Below are 22,628 nucleotides of genomic sequence, written 5' to 3'. Positions count from 1 at the left end.
AGACAGGAAAAGATGACTGTAACTACTTTAGTCTTTGTGGGTGATACTTTATTACAACTGGTCTCAATTTTCTGTTAAAGGGCAAAGGCAGATGTAACAATATGTAAATGAATGGGTATGGCTTTGCTCCAAGAAAACTATGGTGTTTACAAAAGTAATCATTGGATTAGCTCTTACCGCCCCCCCCCCCAGGTCATATTTTATCAGCCCTGATTCAAGTCTCATTTTCTTTTCTACAAGTAATTAAAGGGAATGAGGATCCTAAGGAAATGCCTCACATGCCTCAAAAACCCCAGTATCCTGGGGGAAATGCAGTATGTTCCGATGCAAACTAGAGGGCCAGCACCAACCACTGTTTGCCCAGCCATGTTCTAGTCTCCCTCCCTCACAGTGATGTGCCATCACTACAGAATCACCAGCCTCAGTCTCCAGTCCTCATGAGCTGCTTTTCAAAGCCTCCTGATATTAAGTCAGTCCTGTTCTCCTCTGAACTTTTGCTGAAAATCTTTTAAAAAGTAACTTTATGAAAAGAGACTGAGAAAAAGATGTCTGTGTTTAATGTGTCTTTTGATTGAAGATGGAAGTTGTACCGTTTGACCCTTTTATTTTTCAAGGAAAAAAATCTTCTTGTTCCTGAGAATAGTGTCTATGATAACTATATTTCTACTAATAATGGTCATAAGATAATTTTTGTTATTGATGTATAATTTTCCTGTGACATAAGACTTGTAGCTGAAATCCAATTCATTTTCAAAAATCTGTAGATTAAAATGACTAATGTTCTATATATTTTAATTAATGCTGGAAATTAATATGGTGGTAATTATTCCTTAACCAGCTATCTTCCAAATAACCACACAGAGACCTTCTAATATTTCAAAGTTTAGGCCCTAACTGGGCAGACTCCTAACTAGCTTATCTAAGTTAACCTGATCGACTAACCCCATCCAACCATGTGACTAGCTATACCTTCCAGACTTGTAGTCAAGTCAGTCTCCTCTGGTGTCTCCTGATAAAAAGCTTCCTCCTCCTTCTTTCTAGGGTTCATTTCTCCCTCCCAGAAAGTCCCACTTTCTACTTCCTGCCCAGCTAATTTGCTGTTAGATTTTTTTTTTATTAAAGCCAGCCAAAGAATACCTTAGGTAATTGAAGGACAGAGATACAATTTCAATAGTATACCCCAAAAGAAAATGTCCTGTAGAATTACCCAAGTTCTGTTACAGAGAAATGACTTAAGAGATGGGGTTATAGCTTGGGATATAGCACTTGACCCCTCTCAATAATTTAAAGTAACAATGTAGCAGTGAGATTTTAAATTAATATCAACATATGTCTTTACAAGTTATAAAGCAGTTCCCTTCCATGCTTAAAGTTTCATCATAGATCTTAGTGCAAAGTAATCAAAGTAAGAGCTCTCCATGCTTTTTCTGACGCCATACTTTACTGCCGCAGCCCCGCGCTGCTCTCGGAAAGCCGGTGCCTGAGAGTGGAGCAGCCCCCTCTGAGGCTCAGACAGACATTTCTGGCTTTGAGGTTCTGCCTCTAGTCTTCCATTCTTGATCTGGTCTCCTCTCTTAAGAAGTCATTTTTGAGAGGATAAACCTGTTTCCAAATGGAGGTTTCTTTGATTTTTTTTTTCATTGCAGTGAAAGTTCTTTCCTGCTTATTTCTCAGGGAGGAGATGGTCTTGAACTTTAACAGGCTTTTCTGCTCTTTTTAACAAAAACATAGAGTCTGCCTGGCTGGTGACATGTAAATGAAGCCTAGGATAAATTTAAACCAAGTTCATGATTAATTTTTCTATCCCACCTTACAGGATGGTAGTTCCAAATTGTTGTTTATGAATGGAAATAAAAGCTCAAAACCATAAGGAGTATTACTTGCACATGCTATCTTCTCGAAATCAGTGATACTCTTCTCTCTCTTCAGATTGCGAAAGTCTTAGCCTTTTACCAAGAGTCTGATGAAATCCCAGGCACCCCTGGGGAAGGAAGTAAAGGCACAGACTAACAGCTGTCTAAAATCATCACCAATGTTCCTCTGGGAGACGCCAGTTCCTAGGGTGACTAAGAGAACGATGACTCCCAAGAGCCGCAAGGTTGGGCCATTTCTTATACAGGAACAGAGTTGATGGACTGCCTCTGATAAGGGAATGGAGTGGTCATTAATTTCTAGATCCACCAACCTATTTCACTTATAAACTTAATAGTCATTACTGAGAGTCTTAGTATATTGCCATGAATAAGAATACATATCCCTGTCTTCAAGATCTCCTTGGCCTAGCGGGAGGTCGAGCTATGCTTGGTAAGGACATCAAATGCTATGAGGATGGCACTTAACCAGGCATGGTGCGGCAGGGTTTTTCTCTTCCATTCATGGATTTGGAAAAAACATGAGTCAGAAGACTTAAGGAATCGCCAATGTCCTTCTGACCAGATGATCTTGGCACTGCAGGCAAAGTCAAATATAAAATTCTCTGTAGTTTAGAGAAAGACTTTATAGGACAGAAGAAACTGGTAAGCAAAGAGCAAATTATTGAACTCCTTTAGAAGCCTTAAATTCTCGAAATTCTCATAGGGTAAACTGTGACTTCTTTGACTAGTTCAGTATAACCAGTTTTATAACATAATTAATGAATGAACTTAGTAGTTTGTACCTTATATTTTTAAGGATGTAATAATTTATTTATGGTGTATTATAGAGATCTAGTTGATTCTAGGATACTACACTAACCTTGTGTAGAATTTGCATCAACCATTGGAGTAGTAGCAAGAATAGAAGTGCAATTACTCTAGGAAGATCAACCATTAATAGTGAAAACAGAGGGGTTGGGGATTTAGCTCAGTGGTAGAGCGCTTGCTTAGGAAGCGCAAGGCCCTGGGTTCGGTCCCCAGCTCCGAAAAAAAGAACCAAAAAAAAAAATAGTGAAAACAGATCCCAGTGGGATGAGACACACTGATGAACGGATGAGTTGTCAGGTGAGGCAGTTTATGTGAGGTCCTCAGGTATTCTGCAACCAAAGGAACTCAGAAACATTACTAGAAAAGAGAACTCAGAAGCATTACTAGAAAAGAGAACTCAGAAGCATTACTAGAAAAGAATTTTAAGTATAACGAATCTCAGGTATTTTATCCTTATTCTACATTTATATAAATCCACTACTTTGAGTAGCCTTCCTGAAGATGGCACCAGGCACAATGGCGCATGTATATAAGCCCAGAGCTGGGCAGACAGCAACAGGCAAATCCCTGGAGCTTTCTGGCTACTCAGCCTAGCGGTATCGGTGAGTTCCAAATTCAGTGAGAGACTCTGACTTAGAAAATAAGGTGGAGAATGACAAAGCTGCCCAGTGTTGACCTCTGACCTCCACATACAACAAGCACATGCATACCTCACACCCACAAACACACACGCCTAAAATAATGCACGTGCATATATACCAACACACAAGCAAAGGAACCGTTTGTCAATATCTATTTGTAGAGAAAACTCAGCTATCCTATGGTCTACTGACTACTTGGGGGTTAATTTTTAGTAATAAGACTCTCTGCCTTCAAACTAAGCTTCTAGACACCATTGATTAAAATAGTTGATTAAAAATGTAAGGAGAAAAGTCTGAAGACTTTTTTTAAAAACAAAATTCCTCTAAAGTTCTTTTGATGAAATGCTGTAAGTTGAATCCCTCTAGGCTTGGCCACAGTGGAAAGAGAGAACAATGATTTTTCTGTAAAAGGTTCCCAATCGCTCTCCGGGATCTTGCAGTGTGCCATTAGCCTTATCGTTGCTTTGTAAGGAGCCCTACTTTCTTTATATTTCCTGAGTCAGTTTTCTTATCCTGTAATAATGTCTGCTGACCTCCAGGGTTCCTTTTTCAGAACTTTTTCAGAGTATTGATTCGAAGACATACAATGATCTTCCCCTTTCAAGTTTTGGTGAACACTAAGCTGGGCTTAGTTATTTTAAGTTAAAGTTTGTTAACTGCAAGTAACAATGCAGCTACTCTTTAGAACACAGGTGCACACACATGTTAGAGATGCAAGCCCACATATAGATGTACACATAATAGACACACGGGTATGGAATCACATAGATGCACACATATATAGAATACAAATTTCCGTAAGAGAATTAAAAGGAATTTTCCTTTACTTCTACTTTCTGTGTATGGGTGTTTTGCCTGCATGTACATCACAGGCATCCAATGCCCATGGATACAAAGGTGCTAACTCCCCTGGAACCGGAAGTACAGACCGTTGTGAGTTTCCACGTGGATGCTGACAATCAAACCCTGGTCCCCTTGAACAGCAGGTGGATTCTCAGCTACTGAGATATCTTGCCAGCCCCAGTAAAAGAGCTTTTAACATCAGCTTCAAGAGGAAGTTCAATGAATAAGTCAGTGTGAACTTTATTTAGGTCACTTTTTAGATATAGGTCACGTTTTCACGGGTCTTGGCTTGAGGCATGTTGGACTATGAAGAGTAGAAAAGCTTGAAGTAAGAATGGGAAATTTAACCCTGAACTCTGTTGTACTTTTGAGGTTTGCCATTTTAGTGCTCAGTGAGTTCATGGACAGTAATGTGCTGGTAAATTTGCCGATGGGCTGTGTCTGGAAGGAGTGAGGGAGGCCCTGATTTGTAGTTTGTACCAACATCTACAGTGTAGATACCTCCGCCATAGCCTTTAAACAACAAAACTGACTGATGTTGCTGGACATAGAGTTTGCAAGATTTGGGCAATTGTATACTATTATATTTTATTTTTACCACACTGATTTAATAATAGGCATCATGAACCTCAGACATGGATAATGTGAAAATTAGTAAAATAATCAAGAAGTGATTGGTTTTGAGGTTTTTATAATACCCTTTTCAAAAATACAGACTATTTCATTGTAAAGTTATATAATTTAATTCATAATAACAAGTACGCTTAAGAACAGGCTTGCCTTTGTCCTAACATTTAGCAGTTGCTTTCCTCTAGCTGATGTGGGGGACTCTTGCAACTGTCCACATCCCTAGATCCCCTAGCAAAAGGAAGAAAGCATAGAACCGTGTCTCCAGAAGAGTCTACTACGTCCCCGTGCACGGCCATAGACCTGCCAGTGTCAAGACTCGGCGCGCCCTTTTCAGCTGTGCTGTCTCCCCAGTACATTTCTCTGGAATGCCAAAGTTAGGCAGCAGATAATTTAGACTCGTCCTGGCTTGTGGGACCATTTGAAGGAAGCCGGGAGACAGCTGGAGAACTTGCAAGTGAGGAGTAAAGGAAAGAGGCTGGGAACGGAGAGGCTCACTTCTTCCGTGGGTGCTTCCTAATGCAGAAAGCTCCAGAAGCCAAGTAAATCCCAAGATGTCTGAACTTGATCTTTAAAAAGTGATTTACTGGGTTATCTACAACCAAAAGGAGAGGCTCCGAGCCTGGGATGAGAGGCACTTCTCAAGGATGCAGCCCACATTTTTGACGAGAGTTTTACAATCTCCAGGAAGGGCTTGGCAATAGGCACCATCCTCAATTTTAGGAGACAGGCAGAAGCTCCCAGGAAACAGTAACAAGCAGAAAGGGCAGAACTACTTGGTGTTTATATCAGTTGTTTTTCTCGTCTCTGTCACCAAATATTTTACAAGAGGCAACTTATGGAAGGGAGAATTTAGTTTGTCTATGGTTTGAGGATTGGAAAGTCTGTTACGGTGAGGAGGGAATGGTGGAGCCAGATCCCTTGGTCATAGGAGTGGGAAGCTGCTTCCTCATCGCTCAGCAGACATGACAGGGAAAGAGTGCTCTCTCTCTCTCTCTCTCTCTCTCTCTCTCTCTCTCTCTCTCTCTCTTCTCCTCCTCCTCCTCCTCCTCCTCCTCCTCCTCCTCCTCCTCCTTCTTCTTCTTCTTCTTCTTCTTTCAGTTAGGGACCACTGCCTGTACAATGGGGCCACCCGCATTCAGGCCAGATCTTAACCAATCAGTGAATTCTCTTTGGACACACCCAAAGGTATACTTCACTTAGTGCTCTAGGTTGTCAATCAGATTTAACCGTCAGGATGGCATGCTAACGTTAAATGATGGTGACTCTTCAGAGGTATACCTGGAGGGCTGACAGGGACAGGGTAGGAATCAGGGCTATGGCTGCATATGAAATTATCAAAGGTGGGAAGTACCTCTGAAGGCAATAGAAATGCAAGAAAGTGGAAAACTGCAAGGGTTACAGTAGGCCGTGCCTTAGAATATTTGGAGAATATGGCATTCATAAAGCTATACCTCAAATACAGACAATAAGCCAATAAATATCAATCAATCGTAAATGACAAAGAAGAGGAAAGAACAGATCCTTCTTACTATGGGGAATATAGGACATGGTAGGAATGTCTCACACATGCCCAGGACCAGCAGTAGAATGAACCCCAAGCAAAACAAATAGAAATGGTAGCACTCGTACATCTATCAGAGTGAGCTTGGGAGAAACAAGAGCTTTTGACACACACAGACACACAGACACATACACACACACAAACATACACAGACACACACAGACACACACAGACACACATACACACACACACACACACACACACACACACACACACACACACACCTGTCAGGGCTGTATTACAGGAGCTAAAATGGGGCAGATGTGCATTAGTTACTCTTCCACTGCTGTGAACAACATCATGATCATGACCAAGGTGTTTGGGCTTACAGTTCCAGGAGGTTATGGTCTATCCTTATCTGGGCAGGGAGTGTGGCAACAGGCACGTTTGGAGGCTGGAGCAGAAGCTGGGGGCTCACATCTTGTCCCACAAGCAGGAAACAGAGAGAGAGAGCAAACTAGGAATGGTCTGAGCCTGTAACCTTAATTTCTGCCTCCAGTGACACACTTTAGTCAACAAAGCAATGCCTTCTAAGTCTCCTTAAACAATGCCACGAACTGGGGACCAAGCATTCAGATGCTGCAGACTGTGGGGGAACATCTCATTCAAACTACTACAGGATAGTAGAGAAAGAGTAGCTTTCAGTCATAGGAGCTCAACCACTGGGGCAACCATCAGCGGACTCTGGACCAAAAGTATCACCAGCACAGGGAAACAGCAAGGAATAGCAAAGTATCCAGGGCACCTGTCATTAGAATAATTTCTAACTCTTTAGTGCCAATTTCCCCCCATTTCTCACACAACGGGCCGTGATCCCAGCCAGACAAAAGATTCCACACTACAGTACATGGCAGGGCCCTCCCCGCAGACAGCCTGAGGTAAATCCAAGAGTCCGCATTTTACAGATGTTAATGAAGTTGGTTTACCACCCACCTTCTGAGAAGTACAATATAATTAAGCCCAGTCCCCTGCTGATGAGACAGGTCTGGAAACACTGTGTTGAACAGGCACAGTTTTGGCTGTCCCACCTGGAGAGCAAGTGTTGACCTCTGTAAGAAATAAACCCATGGCCCGGCGGTGATAATTAACTTGTGACAGTTGCCTGGAAACATCTCTTCCTTTCACTTGGTTCTGGTAACTTTGATTTTTAAATGCTGCTATGCTCCCTTATGCTTAATACTATGTCATTCCAAATATTTCTTGGAAGTAATTATAGACTAACTGACTCTTCTTCGCATCTAGTCTCAGGAGAAGGCAAATGGCACTGCTGAAATTTTAGTTCAGTGGGAAATTATTTTGTAGCAAATACGTATATGAGAATATCTTTAAGGCAATTTTAAAGCACATGCTACTTCTCACGTACCTAATAAGCATGTGCAGTTATAGCATTTCTATAAACACTCAACCGTGCTTCTGTTCACAGTGCGCATTATTAATTGAAAAGCATTCTTAAGTTTTCATCAATTGGGCAGAGAATTCTTCACTTAAAAAAAAAAGCTATTGTCGCTCTTTCCCAATCCCCCAAACAAAAAAGGGTTCTCATCGCGAGGCAAGCATATATGGGCTTGAAAGCTGTGAATGTTTTAAAAGGCCTAGGCTTTTTGAGGTTTTTCTCTCAGACCCAGAGATTTCGGTTAATCAAAGCTTACCCCACAAAGCCTCCCTTCCTAGGACATCCATAAGCAACCTCGCGTCGGATCAGGCTCAGACAGGGTTCCCTCCAATCACAGTGGTGATTGGTCTATTTTCAGGAAGACTTGTTTTTGTCCACTTTGATGCCAATTTGGTTTACAGTCATTCTAAAGCATAGACCTGGAGCTACACAGGATGTTTCTGTCTAAAGAACCCATGCAAGGAAATATCGTCTGTCTGGCTAAAGTGACAAACTTATTTTCTAAGCCAGGGACCTCAGCAGACAGATTTGTCAATGACACTCTTTAGGAAACCAGGGACAGGATATCAGAAACTTACACATTCAAAAGAAGGCCTTCATGAATATTCTTGTTTTAAACAACGGGGTACATGATTTATTTTTCTTGAGATGGCCGGTCATATTTTATGCATAGTCAGGAAGCAAGCAGATAGTAAAGAGAAAGGGGGGCTATGCTATCAAACCCCAAGATGCCCTGTGGTGCTTTGAATGAGAGTGGCCCCATAGACTCATGTGTTTGAATGCTTGGCCTATTAGGAGTGGCACTTTTAGAAGGTGTGGTCTTGTTGGAGTGGGTGTGGCCTTGCTTGAGGAAGTGGGTCACTGTGGGGGTGGGCTTAGAGGTTCACTTTCTGCTGCCTGCTTATCCGAATGTAGAACTATTGGCTCCTTCTCCACCACCATGTCTACCTGCACACTGCCATGCTTCCTGCCATGATGATAATGGACTCTGAAGCCAGCCCCAACTAAATGTTGTCCTCTATAAGGGTTGCCATGGCTATCGTCTCTTCACAGCAATACAACCCTAACTAAGACAACCCCTCTACCAGTCCTCCTTCAGCAAAGCTCCCCATCTAAACATTCCACAGCCTTCCCAAACAGCACCATTTGCTGGGGACAAAAATGCTCAAACACATGGGCCTATAGGTGGACATATCACATTCAGACCACAGCACATAGAGCTTGACAGATATGAACTGTGGCATCTGAAAGAGACAATGAATTAATATTACAATGCAGGGCCAGCAAGATGGCTCAGTGGGTGATGATGCTTACCACACAAGCCTGGTAACCTGAGTGCAATCTGTAGAAGGGGAGATCTAACCTCACAAAGCTTTCCTCTGTCCTCCACATGTACACCATGGCATGCACATCCATCCACACACAAATAATAATAAGACAGACACTTTGTGAAGGGAAGATTATACTGCAGAGTCTGGTAGAGAGCCTGTGATTAGCATTTCACACCAGCAACAAGGATGGCTTCACCTCTAAGAATTAGAATCAGCCATTAACGTAGCTCAGTCCCAGGCAATGGGACTGATTGCCTAGCAAGTTAGGTTAGATGAAAAACCTCCCTTTAAGGAACAGCACTGATAGCTCTTGTCAGCTTAATGTGGAGCCAATAGACCTCACTGCTGACAGGGGTGGTGTTTAGGCTCCATGGGAAACCAGGTCTGTGTTCTCTGGTCCTGCATTCTTTGGAAAGAGAGATGACATTCTTCTCTCGGAAGTCTTTCAAGTTCTCTCAGGAGCTCTACTATGTGAAGAACGTGGACAAGAGACACAACCTATTTCTTGGTCAGCTATATCAAAACAGACCCATATTTGGTTTTTCGCTAAAATAAAATTGTGGTAGTGTTAGCTGTCATATTCATACCAGCAACCTGTATGAGAAAGCCTCCTCTATTTCTTTCCATGTTTCCTTTGCCCTGTTTACTCCCCACTTAGGGGTTTCATTAAAATTCCGACATAGCATTAAAGTTTAGAAATTTTCCATTCTTGGAAGCCAGTTTCATTATAATCCTCTGGTCTGTGGCCCTCCTCCAGCTTCTCCATTTCCTCTGAGAGGCATCCTAAGAGATTTCCCGTGGAAGATGGGTGTGGCCAAATCGCACTTTGTGATTTAGGAAAGGAAATCACAGGGTCTTGCTCATACCCAATCACGCTCAATGGCCGGGTTACCTTAGCCGGAAGCTAGGGGCACTGCTTTCTGTGGGGTGTCCATTGCTAAAGATAAAAGGACCATTTTATCCCAGGGCTTGGTCTTGAAGACTGATTTCTCAGGCAGAGAAAAGGCTGTTCAGGGAGGCACAGTAGATGTGGAACTACTGAAGAAGCTGACCGACATGCTAGCTGGAACAAGAGTCAGCCAACTCTGAGGACCACAAGGAAAAGTGCCCTGGAAAAGTCACAACCAATAATTAGTGTACTTCACTGTTGTTTTTTAAAAGAATATTTCAAATGGCTAAAGAAAAAGATTTGTGTGTGTGTGTGTGTGTGTGTGTGCGTGTGTGTCTATGTGCATGTGTGTGTGTGCTTGTGTGTGGGTATGTGGGTGCAGTGTGAGTGAGCGTGCAAGTATTCGTTTGTGGAAGCCTGAGGGCAACCTCAGATGTTATTCCTTGAGTGACAACCACAAGTGTCTCTTATGTACAACATGCATGTATGTATTCATGTGTGTGTTCATGTTTGTGTGATGTTATTTATATTAGGTTTCTTTTTTTTTTATTTCTCTTTTATTTTTGAGACAATGTCTCTCACTGAATCCACTAGACCCACCAAGGATCCTCCCGTCCTTCTCACACACACATCAGCACTAAGATTATAGGTGCAGGCCACCACACGCTTTTTTTTTCTTTTCTTTTTTGCATGAATTGCAAGGCAACCACTTTACCAAATCATTCATCTTCCCAGCATCCCGCTTCCCCCAAATTCTGATAGTAAACATTGTGTAATATTCTTACCATGGAAATAAGAAAGGTAGCCTTCTTTAAAAAAGAAAAAAACAAGAGGAAATAAGGCATCAACCTTCCCAGGAGGTGTTTATGAAAGCAAATTTTTATGCTTCTTTTTTGGCCTCAGATGTTAAAGCTGTTTGCTGAGCCTCTTTGCTGATCGCTTCCCAGGCTGAAAGAAAATCAAGGTTGACTGCATTGCCGTGGGCAGCCGAATCACTATAAAAATATCTCTGGTCCTTTTGATGTTTGCGGTCTGCAAAAGTTCTGAGAGCCCTGGGAAGGAAGAAAGGAAATGGAAAGAGAGTTTTAAAGCGGTGTTGAGAAGTCAGGTTTAAGACTCTTGTTTACTTAAATCATTTGCTGGAGGGAGGGAAAGGACTGGAATGCACCTTCCAGCAGGCCTGTGAAGCAGGGAATCCTGTTTCCGCCTCACAGTGCACTGTCAACCTGAGCCAAAAGGTGCCCACTACAGCCCATTAAGTTAAAGGAGATAAAACCTGGTGGGGGGACTGGAATTTTATTGCATACTGGCATATTTTATTAGCCTGACTTATGTAAGTTCTGTACTATAAAGGGTATATCTTTTGCATCTTTGGTCATCAAAAATATTGTATATATTTTGAAGGTTCTTCTAAAAGCATCTTCCAGTGAAACTAACTACTTATGTTTACACTGTTCTTGCCTTGAAAAACACTGTTGTTGTTGGATTTTTCTATACAAATGAAAGCTGAACAAGAACTTGAGGAAAGCTTCCTAAGGAAGCTGCATCATGAATTTCTTTCTTACACAACCATTAAAATTATACCTATAAAATTAGAATTGTTTTGTGAGATATTTAGTCATTCAAAGAGTTGGAGGAAGAGAGGGAATAAAGGAGAACAAACCTGATATCTCATTTCTGTGAACAACCAGAAAAGTTAAAAGTCACACCTGCCAGATTTACTGAATCTGGGATTAGAGAGGAGCAGGGGGGTCCATGACACTACTGTTTTCCGATTATGAAGTCAAGAGATCCCTATGCCTCACTGGCAACAGAAATTCACTTACTGTGCACCAATGAAGGACAGTCATCTTTCTGCAATGCACATAAAGAAACTTTAAAGCGATGGTCCCTTTTTTTTTCAATCACCAGCTCAACTAAATTGTGGAATGACTGTGGGGCTAGCAGGGCAGGCCTCTGGGTATTCATGTGGGTGCATTTCTAAAGAGGATTAACTGAGGAGGAAGAATTCTTCCAAATTAGGGTTAACATAATCTCACTGGCTGGAGTCCCTGGTTGAATACAATGGGACAAAGGAAAATGAACTAAGGGCTGGTTATTCCCTTCTCTCTGTTTCCTGACCAACTCAGATGTAAACAAGCAGCCTCGCCCTCCTGCTGCCCGCTGCCACAGCCAAGAGCCAGCCCTGTTATCCTGCCTCTCCTGCCTTAAGGAACCATCTTGATCTGTAACCCAGAGAAATCCTTCCCCTCTGATGTTTCTTCCTGACAGCTGTTTGGTCGCAATCACAAGCACAGTTCTGCAACAGAGCACCTGTCTAGAAGCCCACGCAGGGGCTGGCGTTTGCCATGTGATCAAGGAAAGTCATCTGCCCTGGCACTGCGAGGAAATTGGTATAGTGCCTCGAACTCATGAATGGGTTGTTGGTAGGCTTAGTTTTAGCTTCGTGATTCATATGCGCTTGAGTTTTAAAAAATTCTTTAAGGTTTGTTCTCCTTTATTCCCTCTCTTCTTCCAACTCTTTGAATGACTAAATATCTCACAAGACAATTCTAATATTATAGGTATAATTAGGGGTATATATTTCATACATTGGTAATTTTTTGTCAAGTCTGTCTCCTGGGGCTGCTTTTCACCTCGTTTACTGTTCATTCTGCCTTTCATTCAGGGCGTTTATCGTTTATGTCTACGGACTTTGTTAGCTGCAGGAGGCACCGAGTCACAGACACTGGATGAAGGAAATGTAATATAGCAATGAAGAAAGACACACAAAACTGTAGTGTGTATAGTGTACTGTCTTAAGTGGAAACTTGTCTGAGCCTGTTGGCTTGCTAGAAAACTCCTGCTTGCTGCTAAAAGGCAAGTAACATTCCCTAAACTGGATTCTAATGACTTTTCTGTTAATAAATAAATTTGGGACAGTAAGCACATTAAAATTCCCTTTAGAAGATTCCTTAGAGCTTCCAGCAAAGTACTGCAGATGTGAGGTACTCTTCTATGAAGACACCCTTTTTACTTCATTTTGGTTTTCTAAAACTTTCTTGGACACACATATCATGGTCCACATGTTGCTGTGCTGTGATAGCTGCATTGAATGATTCATAAGTTTGGGAACTGAACCAATAGGAGCCATACGCTTACAAATCTTGGATCTGGGAACCCGGACTGGAGACAATGAGGAGATGAAGAAATGACAGATATAGAGACACAGAAAAGGAGACCAGGTGGTCAGGACTCTGTCACAGAGAAGCCACAGTATCCTGGAAGCTCAGCGTGTTTGTTATATACAATTAAACATGGATGTGGAGTTGTTGTATACAGATGAACAAGGAGATTGGGTTACTAATAGACATAAACGAGGAAACAGAAGTTATCATATGTGACTGAACTAGCAGGCAGGTTTATCTGCTTTCAATAGAAGCAATCCAGGGAGAAAGCTACGGCTGATGTTCTCAGCACACACACACTCAACATGGGCACACACACACTCAACATGGGCACACACACGCTCAACATGGGCACACACACGCTCAACATGGGCACACACATGCTCAACATGGGCACACACATGTTCAACATGGGCACACAGACCAGAGAAGAGCTTTGCCATCACCCTCCCAGCTTCACTAGAGCTGAGACAGCAGAGTCCTTGACATGGTCATGCCCATGTAAACCAATACACATGGGTTTAGGATTTCATGTACTCTTAAAAGATACCACCTCATACGGACAGCTAGTGGTATGCTAGTCTCTTACACACTGAAAGATACAGGCTCCCCTTTTTCATAGATGAAATGTCTATTAGTCAGGATTCCTTTGAACAACTGACAGAGCCTGACATAAACGAGCTTAGGTAGAAAAGCAGAGGAAGCCAGCATTGGCTCTTGCTTCACAGAGTCATCAAAATGTGCTTTGGGCCCTTCCCTCCTTCCCCCTCATTCTCTAGCATCTCGTTGTGCTGTGATATGGATTTTCTCTGCATGGATGCACTAGACATTAGGAAGAAGAGGGGGCCTGGTTACAAGCAGCTCCAGGTTCAGAAACTTCTAGCATAGCGACCTCAGAGAGAGAAAGATTTTCTTTTTCAGTATCCATAAGAAAAGTTGCTGAGAAAGATTCTTCTTTTTTTAAAGATTTATTTATTTATTATATACAAGTACACTGTAGCTGTCTTCAGACACACCAGAAGAGGGCACCTGATCCCATTACAGATGGTTGTGAGCCACCATGTGGTTGCTGGGACTTGAACTCAGGACCTCTGGAAAAGTAGTCAGTACTCTTAATCACTGAGCCATCTCTCCAGCCCTGCTGAGAAAGATTCTTATTGATTCTTATATTAAGTCATATGCTCACTCAGAGCCAACCACAGTGGTCATCTCTGTAATGTATTTTTTTTTACTATTATTATTATTATTATTAACCATTGCTGATCACAGGTAAATTTCTTATTCTGGGGAAGGAGGAAATTGACTGAATTAATTATCTCAAAAGACATCCATGGACTAAGGAGCTATAATTCTGTAGAAGAGGGTTAATATTCATTGAATAGTGCATTGGCTTCTTTCTTTTCTGTTGCTGTGATCAAATACCATGAGTGCCTTAGTTACTTTTCTATTGATGTGGTAAGACACTCTGATCCAGGCAACCTAGAGAAAAATGCATTCTGGGTTTCCAGTTGCAGAGGGCTAGAGTCTGTGTTGGCAATTTGGAAGTTTTATGCAGCAGGCAGCTGGAGCAATGGGAGAACTCACATCTTGAACCACAAGCAGGAGGCAGAAAACACACTGGCAATGGCACAAAGTCTTTTGAAACCTCAAAGCCTACCCCGTACAACAAAGTCTCATTTCCTAATCCTTCCCAAACAGTTCTACCAACTGGGGACCATGTATTTAAACATGGGACATCCTCACTCGAACTACCACAATGACCAACACAACTTAAGAAATAGTTTATTTTGCCCTTTGGTCCCAGAGACTAAGAGTTCTTTGTGGTGGGACAGAATGACAGCAAGCAGCAGGCATGTCAGCTAATGGCTAAGAGCTCACATCCTCTGCTGCAAGCACAAAATAGAGAAAAGGAATTAGAAATAGGTCTTTAAGCTCTCAAAGTCTCCCCTCTCCCACTGTGACACTATTCCTCCAGTAAAACTGTTCCTTCTAAACCTCCCCAAATAGCCCCACCAACTGGGGACCACATATTCAAATACTGGAGCCTCTGGGAGACAACTCTTAACTACCACAGTAAGTGCTAGAGAGATTCAAAACAACAGATGTCTACCACAGTGGAGTTTAATTATTAACTTCTAGATTTGGCCATAATAGGCAGTTGGCTCTGGTTTTCAATTTCTGTTAGAAGGAAAGGATTAAAAAGTCAACTATTTTAATAGTTAAGTCATTATTTTTAGAAGACATCTCCAACTTATAAGGTACTTTCTAGCTAATAAATCAAAACAGGAAGCCACCTCAGCCATTTCCTTAAGCATATGAAAGACTTTCTTGACCCCAAGATGTCATCTTGCTCAAAGTAATACATTCTGTGAGTGCTTTTCTTAGGCTTCTAAGTAGCTGAAATGACTCTGCCATGAATATTTTAGGCTGAGTTTTTACATTTGCGTTATAAGGTATTATTAGCAGTGTAAACGTAACTATCTGTCCTTGAGCCATAGCAGTCCCCAAATAACTGACAGTACAAAATCTTAGCTCTCCCCAAGATACACGAGGCACACCTCTCCAGGGCTACAAAGAGGCCCTTTGGGTTTGTATAGACTTGTCATGAGTCTGTTCCTATGTTTTTACAAGACAGTGTCAGTTGATTATACCCGACGTCGATTGCTGTCCATAAGTCAGGAGCTCTGCATGTAGCTGGCAGCATAGCACTGTTCTTCTTGTGGGATTTGTCTGAGAGGAATCCTGAACTTATAACAGAAAGAAAAGATTAGAGGATTTGCAGCTTCGAAGGAGAGGAAAGTTCAAGGTTTTTGGTGAGCTGGCTATGTTTCTGGGAGTCTTTTCTTAATTGAGAAAATAAGAAGATTCATGTTGGAGCCTTGAATGGACAGAAGTGAAAGACCTAGAGGTTGAGTTTGGGGGGAGTAGCCAGAAAGCGGACACATATTCCAAGAGAGAGGTGACCACCAGTATGGGCATTGCCAACAGGTCTCACAGGGAGAGAGGCCCTGAAAGAGACCCATGCATGTACAATTTGGAGCCTGTGGTAGCATTGCAGAGAGCGGCTTCTAGAGCGAACAGAGGCCAGACTATGACCAGCATGGAAGGAAAGAAGGAGGAACTAAGCATAGACAGTACAGCTTCTTCAATTACAAACTGCCTCAGTAGAAAGAATAAGGAAAGGACAATGGCATCTAACAAGGAGATCAGCCTTAGTAGACACATTGTCACTAACTCAAAGAACTCGTTGGGAGAAGATAGAGTAGTTAGAGATGGAGGCTGAAACTAAAGTAAGGAAGAGGTTTGTACCTCGAGCAAGGGACTAGGGACAACAACTAAGTTTATGGGAATAAGAGCCCAGGCTCCAGGATGAGAGAAGATAGACCTTGGTAAGGCCATCAGAACAAGGCCCGAGAAAGGAAGGCCAATGACCTTTTCAGTGAAGCAGGGGCTTTTGAGGTTTCTCACTCAGGAGGGGAACTACATATGATCTAAGAGACGTGACTGCTCATCAACTGGAGTAAGGAAAATGCTCGTGGAGTGTTAAATATCCTGTAAAGCTTTCAATAAACATATAACGCATCTAACAAAGAATTAGGACTGGGAACTGGTGGGGTTGATGTACAAAGAAAAGAAAAGTAAGATAATCAGTGGGTTTGGGTGGTTGTGGGGCATTGGTTCCACAGTTAGGGAGAAGACCTAGGAAAGCTTGATTATGTGTCCCCACATGGGAGAGAAAGTAGGAGAATTAGTACTGTAAATGGTAAGAAGAGAGGCTTAGTCCAGTGCCTGGCACACGGAGCCTAATAAATATTATTGAGAACTGCTATATGATATAATGAGCTAAAGCCAAAGGTAGGGTAAGACTGACTGAGAACAAACATGAATCTGATAGGCAGTCCGTAGGAATGAGCACCCAGAGTTGTGCAGTCTGCTGCCTCTCTCAGCAGGTACATGAGCTGAGAGGTCGGAGCCATCAACAGGATCTCCCATGGCAACAGTCACAACGGATGCTGAGCTCCAAGTTTGGTCTTGGGAAGTAGGTTGTGAAAGAGGTAGGACTATTGGGAAAGAAAGGGCTCCTGGTTACAGTTTCAAGTAACTGTCATTCAGTTGAACTGCCCATTCATATGCCTTTCATAGGACCAGGGCAGCTAGGATGTGAGCCCAAGGGCCATGGGAGAGACGGAGCATGTAACTGTGAAGTCAGTGGCTAGATCTTTGTGATTGTGATTGGGGATCAAAGTAATCAACCCCACCCCACCCCCAAGAGATACCCTCTATTTCAGGGGCTGCTACAGACATACTATCACCTGGAAGCACTGGTTTACGACCAGTGACAACAGGTGGTCGGAGTGATTAAGAATGGGCTCATGGTGGAAATCAGTCTGGAGGTTCCTCAGAAAATTGGACATTCCACAACCTGAGGACCCAGCTATACCTCTCCTGGGCATATACCCAAAATATGCTCCAACATACAACAAAGACACATGCTCCACTATGTTCATAGCAGCCTTATTTATAATAGCCAGAAGCTGGAAAGAACCCAGATGCCCTTCAACAGAGGAATGGATTCAAAAAATGTGGTACATCTACACAATGGAATATTACTCAGCTATCAAAAACAATGACTTTATGAAATTCATAGGCAAATGGAATGAACTAGAAAATATCCTGAGTGAGGTAACTCAATCACAAAAAAAACACTCATTGATAAGTGGATTTAGCCAAAAAGCTTGAATTACCCAAGATGTAATCCACAGACCACAGGAAGCTCAAGAAGAAGGATGACCAAAATGCAGATGCTCCCACTCCTTCTTAAAAAGGGAAAAAATATCCATAGGAGGGGATATGGAAGCAAAGTTTAGAGCAGTGACTCAAGGAATGGCCATTCAGAGGCTGCCCCACATGTGGCCCATATATACACAGCCACCAAAACTAGATAAGATTGATGAAGCTAGAAAATACATGCTGAAAGGGACCGGATATAGATCTCTCCTGAGAGACACATCCAGAGCATGTCCAATACAGAGGTCAATGCTAGCAGCAAACTGCTGAACTGAGAACAGAACCCCCTTGGGGGCAATTAGAGGAAGTAGTGAAAGAGTTAAAGGAGCTTTCAACCCCATAAGAACAACAATGCCAACCAACCAGAGCTTCCAGGGACTAAACCACTGCCAAGAGACTATACATGGACTGACCCAGGGCTCCAACTGCATATATACCAGGGAATAGCTTTGTTGGCACACCAGTGGAAGGGGAAGCTCTTGGTCCTGCCAAGGTTGGACCCCCCAGTGCAGGGGAATATGGGGGAGGGCAGTAAGGGTGATGGATGGGGGAATACCCGTTTGGGGGAGGGGGAGGGGAAAGGATGGGTTCTTATGGACAGGAAACTGGGAAGGGGTATAACATTTGAAATGTATGTAAAGAAATGTATCTAATAAAAAAATTTTAAAAAAAGAATGAGCTCATGGAGTGTGTTTTATCATCAACTGTGTTAAAACTTTCTAGGACAAGGTAATTGGGGGAAAGATGGGCTTTTGTCAGTTTTATTCTTTTAAAATCTCAGCAGATACCCCAGTGTATATTCCCAACTCCCACTTACAATACTATCGGCAAGGAGCTGTGTAGGTAGAACTTTGAGTGTAGGTAAGACTATAAAATAGATTACAGAAAGTCAGGTAGAAACCATTAGGAATGGCGTTAGGGAAGGGTAAATACACGGCAGCAAGAGTGGCTTGTTGTATTAACATGGAGGAAAAGGCCAATGTGACATTTGTAACACCATCCTGGGCCCTCTCTTCACACCTTGTCCTATCCGCCCTCAATCCCACATTCCTGAGTCAAGTCCCTATTCCATCTCAAGGTGTCTTGAATATCTGGCTTAGCACTGATTAAAACCAACAGGAAATGGACTTGACTTTTCTTTGTGGGGTTTGTAGCTGGTGATAAAGTACCCACCTTTCTGTAGCTCGCAGGACTATTCTGAGAAAGGGAGAGCATGCCACCTCTTCTGGGCGACTATGCTTCTGGTTATTCTGCTCTGCCTCGATCCACTGAACAGACTCAGCTGTCATCGAGATACGTTCTGTTCATCTGAGGGAAAAACAAGCTCTGTAACAGCATTGGTTATGTCTGCCCATCAACAACACTGATCCCAACCCTCAGGCTGTGGTCACCCAGGGAGCCTACCATCCATATGTTTTGGGGACACAGGCAGGTATGAGAGGGCAGGGTTAATGCCGATAGCACTGTTAGAAATGTCTAGTTTGGCTTGGACCTGAAGCGTGTGACTGTGATGTGTGGGCTCACAGACAGAAATAAGTCCTGCCTAGGTAGTAATTTGTACCTGGTTTTGTCTCGATAACAATAGTCAGGTAAAGTCCCTTTAATGTATATATTTATCTATGTTGTAGTTCTTGGAATGTGGTCCCCAGGCTGGCAGCGTTCGTATCATTCAGAAACTTACTGGAAATACTGATTGCAGGCTCCATTCTTGAGTACCTCTGGGTTCAGGGGTAAAGGCAGCCAGTCGCCCAGCCTCCAGGTGACTGTTCGAGGCTCTGGCTGAGCTGCCTAGCATTGTCTTCAGCCTGGTCCTTGCTTATTAGCATTTTCCGAGGGAATGTCTCACCAAGTACCAGTGCTTGGGCCCCACCAGTAGGATTTGATAGAATTAGCAGGCAGCTGGTGTCCTGGCATCAGCTTTTGGTACGCTCACAGCTAAGAACCATTGTCTCATAGTTATCCAAGAAACGGCTCTCCAGTCTATGATGTGGTCACCCCAGACTAACTTACTGAGGAACAGCTCTTGCCAGAGTGTTGACTTAGTCATTTGCTTATAAAGCAAACTGTAAATCATGTAAAACATCACAGGGCGGAAACATTGCACCTGAAGCAGTGTTTGGCACCTGGGAGGCGGGGAGATAGCAGTGATGATGAATCACACTGACAGTCAACCAGGAACCGGGATTCCAAGAGTCTCCCAAAGGAACAAGGGGATGAATGGTCTGTTTGGGGCTGGCCTGGGCTCATCCGTCCCTGGTTCTCCAGAATCGCTCTGAGATTTGCTCCTGCCTCCTGCACATCTGTACCAGATGTCACCGCCTTGAGTCAGGACTCACAAAGCTATTTGTGGGGTTCAGTCTCTGGGGTTCCTGGAGTTGAGAGGAGCTGACTTTCCCCCTCCCCTGGGGCTGGAGGGCTGACCCACAGTGGTTATGTTTCAGACTCAGTGTTTGCTCCGGGTCTCCTATACGGAAGGTGTTACTCACCTCTGTTTTGATTTACACACTGTTTCCTGAGTGCCTTGTTTCTAACAGGGGACTCTCCCTCATATGGTGAGAAGAATCACCCTCTGAGTGAGATTTGAGCCCAGAATGGGTTTCCCAACTGGTAAAAAAAACCCATTCCCCGAGGCGCTGCTGCTGCTGCTGCTGCAGTCCCTGTGGTAGGGAGATCTCAGCACACACACGTTCAACACTACCATGCTGAATGTTGGGGTTCATGAATTTAACTCTAGGAGGAAAGTTTGTTTGTAGACAGTTTGTTTCAGCAGAGCAAATCACATGCGCGGTGCATCAGGGTGGAACAGTTCAGTGTTGATTCCTGTACCCTAACCGAAACGCCCCCTCTTGGCTCCGTCTTACTGCTTCCGTGGTCTTGTGGGAATATTGTTGTTTCGTAATCGCAGTGCTCGCCAGTGTGAGCCCTTCTTGGCAAGCCTCTCCGCCTTGTTTGCCATAGCTGTTTAGATTGCAGCTACCCAATGATTCCAGATAAAAAGATCTAGATTTTCATATGTAAGTTTGCCCAGGTCTCACTGACATCAGACGAAGTTTTGGCCTCACCTTGAGGTCCACTCACTTCTTTTTTTTTTTTTTTTCCATCTTTATTAAATTGGGTATTTCTTATTTACATTTCAAATGTTATTCCCTTTCCCGGTTTCCAGGCCAACATCCCCCTAACCCCTCCTGCTCCCTTTCTATATGGGTGTTCCCTTCCCCACCCTCCCCCCACTACCACCCTCCCCCCAAGAATCCCATTCACTAGGGGCCCAGCCTTGGCAGACCAAGGGCTTCCCCTTCCACTGGTGCACTTACTAGGCTATTCATTGCTGCCTATGCAGTTGGAGTCCAGGGTCAGTCCATGTATAGTCTTTAGGTAGTGGCTTAGTCTCTGGAAGCTCAGGTTGCTTGGCATTGTTGTTCATATGGGGTCTCAAGTCCCTTCAGCTCTTTCAGTCCTTTCTCTGATTCCTTCAACGGGGGTCCCGTTCTCAGTTCAGTGGTTTGCTGCTGGCATTTGCCTATGTATTTGCCGTATTCTGACTGTGTCTCTCAGGAGAGATCTACATCCAGTTCCTGTCAGCCTGCACTTCTTTACTTCATCTATCTTACCTAGTTTGGTGACTGTATATTTATGGGCCACATGGGGGCAGGCTCTGAATGGGTGTTCCTTCAGCCTCTGTTCTAAACTTGGCCTCCCTATCCCCTCCTAAGGGTATTCTTGTTCCCCATTTAAAGAAGGAGTGAAGCATTCACATTTTGATCATCCGTCTTGAGTTTCATGTGTTCTGCACATCTAGGGTAATTCGAGCATTTGGGCTAATATCCACTTATCAATGAGTGCATACCATGTGTGTTTTTCTGTGATTGGGTTACCTCACTCAGGATGATATTTTCCAGTTCCATCCATTTGCCTATGAATTTCATAAAGTCATTGTTTTTGATAGCTGAGTAGTATTCCATTGTGTAGATGTACCACATTTTCTGTATCCATTCCTCTGTTGAAGGGCATCTGGGTTCTTTCCAGCTTCTGGCTATTATAAATAAGGCTGCGATGAACATAGTGGAGCACGTGTCTCTTTTATATGTTGAGGCATCTTTTGGGTATATGCCCAAGAGAGGTATAGCTGGATCCTCAGGCAGTTCAATGTCCAATTTTCTGAGGAACCTCCAGACTGGTTTCCAGAATGGTTGTACCAGTCTGCAATCCCACCAACAATGGAGGAGTGTTCCTCTTTCTCCACATCCTCTCCAGCATCTGCTGTCACTGGAGTTTTTGATCTCAGCCATTCTGACTTGTGTGAGGTGGAATCTCAGGGTTGTTTTGATTTGCATTTCCCTCATGACTAATGATGTTGAATATTTCTCTAGTATTTCACAGCCATTTGGCATTCCTCAGCTGTGAATTCTTTGTTTAGCTCTGAACCCCATTCTTAATAGGGTTTTTTTGTCTCCCTGCAGTCTAACTTCATGAGTTCTTTGTATATTTTGGATATAAGCCCTCTATCAGTTGTAGGGTTGGTAAAGACCTTTTCCCAATCTGTTGGTTGCCGCTTTGTCCTAACAACAGTGTCCTTTGCCTTACAGAAGCTTTGCAGTTTTATAAGATCCCATTTGTCGATTCTTGATCTTAGAGCATAAGCCATTGGTGTTTTGTTCGGGAAAATTTCCCAAGTGCCCATATGTTTGAGATTCTTCCTCACTT

At 43.1% G+C, this 22,628-nt stretch overlaps 1 protein-coding gene and 1 long non-coding RNA gene across 11 annotated transcripts in view; one reads left to right on the top strand and one right to left on the bottom strand.

The window, feature by feature from the left end:
- Positions 1-22,628, top strand: part of Ccdc148 (coiled-coil domain containing 148) — a 279,259-nt gene that overhangs the window by 244,955 nt on the left and 11,676 nt on the right.
- Positions 31-22,628, bottom strand: part of LOC147995474 (uncharacterized) — a 29,751-nt gene continuing 7,153 nt past the window's right edge. The window contains exons 2-4 of one of the 2 annotated variants that reach the window (XR_015684341.1): positions 19,098-19,232; positions 10,755-11,021; positions 31-2,141 (exon numbers count right to left, since the gene is read on the bottom strand). This is a non-coding gene — a long non-coding RNA (uncharacterized LOC147995474). Of the gene's footprint in view, positions 2,142-4,847; positions 10,190-10,754; positions 11,022-19,097; positions 19,233-22,628 lie in introns of those variants that run through there. The other variant, XR_015684340.1, reaches the window with a different exon arrangement.

This window comes from Rattus norvegicus, chromosome 3, assembly GCF_021556685.1.
Source record: "Rattus norvegicus strain SHRSP/BbbUtx chromosome 3, alternate assembly SHRSP_T2T, whole genome shotgun sequence".
NCBI lineage: Eukaryota > Metazoa > Chordata > Mammalia > Rodentia > Muridae > Rattus > Rattus norvegicus.
The sequence above is the reverse complement of the archived record's forward strand: the minus strand, read 5'-3'. Positions and strand labels throughout refer to the sequence as shown.